An 8,815-nucleotide genomic window follows, 5' to 3' on the forward strand; every position below is an offset into this window, starting at 1 on the left:
CAGATAACCGTAGGCATATTCTACAACTTAATAAAACGTTATTTTTTGTATTACAGCCATTTTTCATTTAGGACACAAATAATTTTTTTTGCTTTCTTTATTTGTTGTGCTCCTGGTCTTTAATGTTTACCAGGTTTTTAATGATTTATTTGTTGCCAAAAACAATTAAGAAAATATATTTAATTATTTACTTACATTATTTTTTACGTAGTTAAAATGACTAAATATTTGATTTGATAATTTGAAATATTATCAACATATTTTTCAACCTTTTCCCATTTAAGAAGGTGTTTACCAAACACTACCAAATAGGTAAAGGTACTACAGTAGCAAAATGTGTATTTATATAAAGAAATAAAAATAAGAATAAGAAACGAAACACACAAATTTAAAGTGCGTAGCACAAACAATTTATCTTTATGTTTTTTTCTTCTTTTTGTGCTCTTGATTTTGGTTTTGATATATTTTATTGTTTTAAATTATATTGTAAATGAAGTTTGTACCGGTACTGTATAAATTCCTTGACACTTTGTAGAATATTAAATTGTTATTCAGTTATATTTTTGTATTTTCTTTCCATAATTAAAATGTATAGGCCTAATAGACGATTTAGTACTCATTGTGTGTATTTATTTCTCAATTTAAGTACCTGTCTTCCAAACTTTGTTACAAAATCCTAAATTTGTGTTAGCGAATTTCCCCTATAGGGAATAAGCTATTACCGTAGTACTCATGGTAAGACCTGGACCCGGGACCGATTTACTTTTTCGTTTTGAGTTCGAATTCGAACGAGTTCGCGAACCAGCTTGATCGAACCAAGGTAACGGGGGTTTATGGGGGATTTTATGGGGTAAAAATTGGGTTTTCCCATTTTTGACACTAAAAACTTAAAATTTAGCAATTTCTTTATAAACCATTTTGTAGAGCTTAAAAAACAAATAATTTAGTATATTGAAGCGTTAAGTATGCGCCTAATGGTTACGGAGAAAATTCCAAAAATCTGTAAATTTAAAATGTCCATGTTATACTTAGAATAAGTAAACTGTTGTAGTTTGCTTGTTTATATACATATTTTAATCAAATTTGGAAAATGCATTAATTTCATACTAAACTAGTATCATTTTACAAAAAAAAAAAAACACATTTTTTCCCTCCCTGTTGCAGCAAACCTAAGTACTCGTTAAACTTTGATGGTTCAAAACTGGACCCATCTGTTCCTGATCATTGGGCTTTAAATAAATGGTCCTGGCTAATAAAACAGCTGATCTTAGTCAGTACAGTAACAAAGCTACACAGATCATCTCACACCATTCTACACTCATATTTGGGTTAAAATACGCACCTAGGTGGCGTCCCCATATCAATTGATATTGATATATTGAAATATTATTTAAATAGGGAATACATGTGATATTTTTACAGAGATGTTTTAGCGTAAATCCAATCAGGCAAGTGGAAATTCGCTTAGTCTGCAGGTTTGCTTTGTCGGGGGTATTTTTAATTATAATTGGCACTTTGTGATACATTAATTGGAGTATATACGTTTACAGCTCAACATTTCAAATTTTGATAACATATTAAAAATTTGAACTCAAGTATATTTTCCCCTTAGTAATTATGAAACATAATTTTGCAAACTTCAGTAGCAAAAAGGTTTTCTAAACATATACATCTTATATCACAATTTCACATCAAAATATCACATTTGTAACTATTTGGGAAAATAAACATTACTCTTATTCTTATTCTTCTTATAACAAAACTAATTAATTGGTATATCAACACTGATTGCAAGTCCTCTTCTCGATTTAAAGTGATTCTGATATTTTGATTATACTTTCATTATATTTTGACTCTATTCCAGTGATATGAAACTAGCCTAGGCTGTTTCTGAATAAAGGTACTTTTTGGCATAACCTTTAGAATAGTATAATTTACATTGTTGTAATTACTAACAATGAATTATTTCGATAAGTTTAAGGGATTAATCCCCTAAAAGATATTATGTTTATTCTTATTTAATAATCTGTTTCTAATTTTCAAATTATTAATTAAATCGGGGCCAAACCTAAAGCAATGCGATTCATTTTTAATACATTTAGAAATTATTCTATTTTTAACAAATGTGTTGCTTAACAATTACCATAGGGTGTAAGGTAAGTTTACTGATGTTGATAAGTATAACTACCATTTAATGCAACAGAAAAAATGTATACTTTACGCATTATCGTTGGTTATGAATTAAGTATAAAAGAATCATTTTTTAAAGTCAATCTTTGCTCGCATTATTTAGTTGTCTTAGAAGTTCATACACATCTAAATCTACTGATTGATATTCCACCACAGCGTCTGCAATTTTCTTCTGTGGAAAAGCTGTTGTCCAAGCGACAATAATAATGAACGAGCGGCCGACCCTGAGAACAATGGACTGAGGAGGACGGGCAGCAGGTAGGCTGCCGAGCAGCCCAGCCCTACTAGGGGTAGCGTTTCAGGGGGGGACGATTCCGGGGTGTACATAGGGGATGCCTTGCCGGGGAAGACCTTTCCGTTTCTAATTGTTTGAATTATAATTAATAACATAATTAGTTCATATCAACTAGATTTTGATAAATTACTTGTCAAGCCCTTGGGGGGTACGATTCCGGTCGCGGACATAGATTTTATACCAGCTGGTTGACTGGTTTCGTGACGTCACGTTTAGCCTGGGGGGTGATGTTTCCGGGGGCGACCATTCCGGCGACCCGTTTTATTAATACTTATTAAGTTAAACGGGGCAAAGCCCGCGGGTACAGCTAGTATCTAATTGGACGAAACGAAGTGAAGTCCTCACTGTCAGCCTATAAAAATTCCATGCTAAAAATATGTTAATAAAAGGCTCTTTTATTACAGCATTAAAAAATCTGAGTCTTGTACCACGGATTTATTTTTTTGTGTAGTTCTTAATAAACTATATTCGAATAAATTTCGTGAATGTTTGCGATTTAACTTAACTCAATAAAGTTCGTTATTTGACACGTTTTTTTGGTTCGTTAGTGTTTCATTTGACTAGCAAAATCAAAATCACCTAACACTAAATCAGCCGTCGTCTGCGTCTGCCATGAAATAACCAAAACCAAAATATTTTAGTTTAGTCTTAGTGTTTACACATTGTGTTTTAAGTTAGTAATTCCATTGATTTAGTTGCTGTGATTTCAACTTTTATTTTATTAAAGTCAGTTTTTTAAATTTGTATTGCGTTACATTAGATCTGATCTATAAATTCGTTAACTTACTCTATGATTGTCTACTGCATTTGGAAATAATTAATGAGACTTAACCAAGCGCAGACTTCTTTTATAGACTAAGTGGTCTTATCTATGTTTCTATCTCAGATATCAGTCTAAAGAAATCGGAGTAAATGTTATGACTGTTACAAAATAATAAGACAATCCAGTTATCAGTAAGCGTATGGACCATCATTTTTCCAAATCAAGGTACTTACTAGGCCTAGGTTAGGTATCCACTCAAACAAACATAGAATGAGTACAAAGTAATAGGCCTACTTGAACTTTCCATAGTTATATGAAATTTAGCCTGAAGTGGTGTTTATCTTCTTTATATTTCAGATTATTGACTCTAGAAATGTTGCCTAACAATTTTCACTAACTTAAGGCCTTAAGTTTACCATGAAGTTCTTAAGGTAAGTTAAGCTTGGCCTGTAACTTAGAGGCCTAGGCTAGGGGTACAGTTAACTACATTACGGCATCAAATTAATTTGTAGATATGCCTAGGCCTATCCTAGGTCCTAGGCCTTGGCATATATTTTTAAAATTAGTGGCCGGCTGCACTTTAGTAAGTTATCTGCTCTACACTCATCCAAATGGAAAATATCAATAGCCTATATCGATTAGTTCATTCGGTTAGTTATGTTTAGGTTAGGTTAACCCAACTAACCAACCAAACTTAATATGCGGAATGAAATAATCGATATGCCGATCGATAAGTTATATCCGTTCCGATGAGTGTAGGACAGATACTAAAGTGGCCTACTTTTGACTGATTGACTCCTTTAACCGATTAAGTAAGTTAGAGTTAAAACTTCAACTCCCAAAATTTTTACTAACTTACCCCCTTCTGTTAAAATGAGGGTGTTGTAAAATAACTTTTAACTTAGTTTGGTCGAACAGTTTAATTTTGTATGGAGACAGAGAGCATTTCTATGGGAGTAAGTTAGCGTATACGACTGTAGGCCTGATCAATTAAGAACTGTCAAATAACTTATAATAAGTAAAGCCTGTGAGGTTTTTTTCAATTTCGACACCGATTTTCTTGGCATTTTTAGACAGACAAGAGACAATGACGTAAAAGGCCATAACTTAACGATCCTTATGAGTCCAGTACCGTTACTATAAATTATAGTACACACTTCAATAGTCAGTGAGTGTATAATAAGTTAAACAGAATTGATATCCATAATGGCCTCAACAAATTACGCTCAAGTTGACAAATAAGTTAATTTACCGTAACATAAATTGATTAAATGTTTTTGTAAAACGCTCGACAACTAACATAAGCTATTCCAAACTTAAGTTGCTCTGTAAGAAGTGGTGTTGGTTTACTTTATACATTTGTAGCCTATTTGGAATTAAGTGATCCTTAAAGGCCAACAACAAATTAATCCTCGTAACCCTTGACAGCTAACTTAACTTAAGTGTTGTTGGTTAAGCCTACTTAAGGTATTTGTAGCCTAATTATTTGGAATGAACAATTTACTTCACAGTTATTTATGAGATATTGATGACTGAAGCTAATTTAAAAGTCAATTTCTAGCTGAACTGACAATTTTAAGATAAAGAACTTCTTGACCAGCATTGCACGTGTTATTAAATTTACGGAAAAAAGGTACCATGTCTAATAACACTTAAGTTATAACATATGTATACGCTTATAACGTTAACTCACAGGACATTAAATAAGTTATACATTAAAGATAGTAGGCCTAAGTGGTGATCTTGGTTGGACACTCCAATTATTATCAGACCCAATGCAGGCTATCTTTGGGTTTGCAAGTTGGTTATAAACAATAGCATAACCTTAGAAACAATTCATTAGGGCCTATTTGGATTATTATTAGAACAACTCATAGCTCTAGCCCTAATTTATGTTTAATCTTAGCGGGAGATATGCGATGGTTTAAACAATTTTTTTAACACAGCGAAACTTGTATATGGTAGCTACAGAGCTATAAATTGTGTCAATCTGCTTACAAATGATGCCAGTTAGCGGCATAGGTACCTCGCTGAAAGGTAGAAGCGAAGTACAGATCCATACACAAAAACTGCCTATCTTAAAGAAATGGCCCTCGTAGCTTACCAACTTTGTTTTCAATAAGATTTTGGTTGCAGTAGGCTAAAGGAAATTTCAAGTAACCTAACTTACAAGATTATAACTCATAAACTATATATACTTAGGCCTAGATCACTTTTAACAATTATCCTCAAATCTCTGGTAGGCTCCAGAAACAAGTTAAGCAAATGTGTTACATTCATAATATAATGTGTTACATACATAAATGTGTTACAAACATATTATTATGAACAACCACATTGAAAAATTGTGATTGAAAATAAGTTAGCTAACTTTTTACAATTATTAGTACCTTTAGCTAGTGTATTCTATAATTTCAATTTAAGGGTCCCCTGAAGCCCAAAACCGTGGTTGTTGCATAATGTGAACCTGACCATGATAATGCTCAGATTGTGATGAAATTTGTCATAAGTTTATGCAAGAAGACGCACATTCGTGGTAAGGAATGTATGGGGGAGTTAAATGACAGTGAAATAAAGTTGTTTGCTAATATTACACTGAAAATCTTAAAACTTAAAATTTGTTATTTAATTTATTGTAAGAATATACAATAATAACCAAATTAGTATTTCTAATGTGACTAAGGTTGACACTTACTACTTATTTATGAAATTTGGCCCAATACAAAATATATCAATTCCTCACCAGGTTGAGTCATAGGCCTACAGTCTTAATTAATCAGACCATGTGCAGGGGTTATATTGGGATTGTTAAATTGAGTCAAAAATCAAACCAATTTTACTGTCCGATGAAAGATTAGTGATAACTTGACCAATTTAGGCCTATATTCATGTGTAGTTCTAATGTGTTTTTAAGGTAAACCCTACACTATCTATGAAATTTGGTCTAATACAGTAGACAATCCCCCCATGGGGTTAAGTTTTACCATTGATAATACACCGAGCGGACATGTAAAGCAAAAGAGTATGAGAGTTATTTTTTACTTGAGTCTAGCCGCTGACATTAGGTTTCCTGTAGTCATGCCCGGAAGCAGTATGTCAATTCCATTAGTCCACGTTGAGACATGACTTTTTGATGCGTGATTTCTTATGATCACAGTGACTTTACAAAAAAATTTAGGAACAGTTTGCACACCTAAGCGACATGGCGACATGCTCTTTCCAATGAGACGTGACCAATGGTCAAAATTGAAATGGCAGTAGTTCAGTTGACAAATCTTGTGTAGGCGTAGGCTATTATAATAGGCTATATATATAGATATATCTTTGGCTTTGCAAGTATCCGGTAGGCTATGAAAAACAGCATAACATTTTATTCGGAAACAAATCATTAGAGCCTACTTGAATTATTAATAGTTGAATTATGATTTTGAAGTTACAAGGGTTTTTTTAAGTAACCCTCTTTGCGTATAAATCAAATCAAAATCCGTAGTTCCTTTGTACGCCACAAAAGGCTCCTGGCCAATTACTAACATCCCTTGGGAACAAAATGACACACAACTTTCGAACTTTATGCTCTGTAACTGACATGTAGGCGTACGCTTCGCAATGTGTTTTTAAGAATTGGGATCCATTGAATCTCCCGTTGCGTACGAGATAAGGTCAGTCGTATGGTTTTTACCACAAGAAACATATAGAATGCTGACATTCATTGCCCAGAAGAAGAAACAAGAAAGTGTAATTAGGCTAGAGAGTTTACAAATGACCGTGATAATGTGTATATAGGATGGATTTGGTATTTTTGTCATCTGGCAATGGATGTCGGCATCGGATATGTTTCTTGTAATCAAAAACCGTATTACTGTTCCCTTATCTTGCACATGGCAGGAGATACAATGGTTTTAAAACATTTTAAAACAATTCACTATAATAGAGCGGTGATGACAAGACCCTTTGTGGAGCAGACTCGTAATGCAAAAAAGTGTAAGAGTTTTCATCTCGAGCCCAGACTTTAACCTCAGGTTTCCTGTACTCGTGCCCCCAATCATAGACAAGTAGAATGAGCATAGACCGGCAGCAGTGCTGCGCAGGGTTGCCACCTTTGGTTAGGGAAAAATCGGGACATGGCCTCCCTCCCCCCGGATTATCATAGGCTTAAATACGGGCAGAAGGAACTGAAATCGGGACTGTCCCGGCAGAATCGGGACGGGTGGCAACCCTGGTGCTGTGGTTAGCTTATTAGTGATGCGCGATTGCGAGATCTTACAATCGAAACGTTTTGATTGTTTCAACCTCTCGAGACGTTTTGATTGTATTTTTGTTTAGTGAGAGGTTCTTACCATGAGGTTTTATTAAGATGTTTGTGACGATTGTTTCGTTTCAGCACGGCTTTCTTCTAAAGATTCTTTTTAAAGAGTTATTCATGGCGATTGTTTTGTTAAGTGCGGCATCGTCATTTATTATCATCAAATTTTTATTGTATCTGCCAGGGATTGACCCCAAATAAGAGGTCTATCTTACTTCAAAACCAAGGAAGGTTCATGGATATATTACTTACTTTATCTACGGAACTTAATACCACTCAATAAAAACTATTGACAAGACGATATATTTTACAAATAAAATGTTTGTATTTAATTCAAAACGCTTATAACGAGAAAGAAGGTTCTCATAAATGTAGGTAATGTTAACAGTATTATTTACCTTTACCCATTAGGCTACTTTAAAATAATTTTCTATTTCTGTTGCCATGACGGAGTGACATAAGTGCTAATTCATATGTCAGCGGAACATCTCAAGAAGAAACATTTTGATTGTTCAAACATCTCGCAATTGCGCATCACTATAGCATATGTTCCGGCGCCCACCGCTAGGAGTGTCGTGTAGTTACGGCGCCCACCGCTGCAGCGTCTGCTGGTAGCATACGGCTCCTGCGCTCCTTGCCTGCAGCGGTGTGTGCAGTAACTACACGGCACTCCTAGCGGTGGGGACCGGAAGCTTCCTTTGACAGTCTATATTTATTCTATTTGTCTATGCCCCAAATTATATCAATTCCTTAAGACACTTGAATCCATATGAATACAATGAATTTTTAGGTATCAGGTTTTTTGCTCAGCTTGAGTTCTGTGGAATGTGGGAATCATATAGAAATTAGGTTAATAAGTGGCAGTTGTATTACCGTCACATAGTTAGGGCCGCACTCGTAGGCAGCGTTAGTGCTGTAGCTAACACTATGTGCTATTAGGTGTCCGCTTTATAACGTATATTCTTAATAGTTTTACCGTCTTGTTAACCTGCCACCATGTTCACATGACCTTGTAATGTGTGTTTCTGATCATGTTTCATGAGGGGTTGTATGGGGTGAATATTGGTTTTTTGCTTTTTGACTGTAAAATAATCAAAATTCCATAGGTTTATGTGAATGATATAAAAAGAGCTTAAAATACAAATTTGTATTTCATGGCATTTATTGTCCAATGAAGGGATGCGGAGAAAATGGTAAATAACCCCGTCGCAGCAAACCTGCAGACTAAGCGAATTTCCATTTGCCTGATTGGATTTACACTACA

The sequence above is a fragment of the Macrosteles quadrilineatus genome, unplaced genomic scaffold (genome assembly GCF_028750875.1).
Source record: "Macrosteles quadrilineatus isolate MER2022 unplaced genomic scaffold, UCM_ALF_1.0 Scaffold_1__1_contigs__length_201487025, whole genome shotgun sequence".
Taxonomy (NCBI): domain Eukaryota; kingdom Metazoa; phylum Arthropoda; class Insecta; order Hemiptera; family Cicadellidae; genus Macrosteles; species Macrosteles quadrilineatus.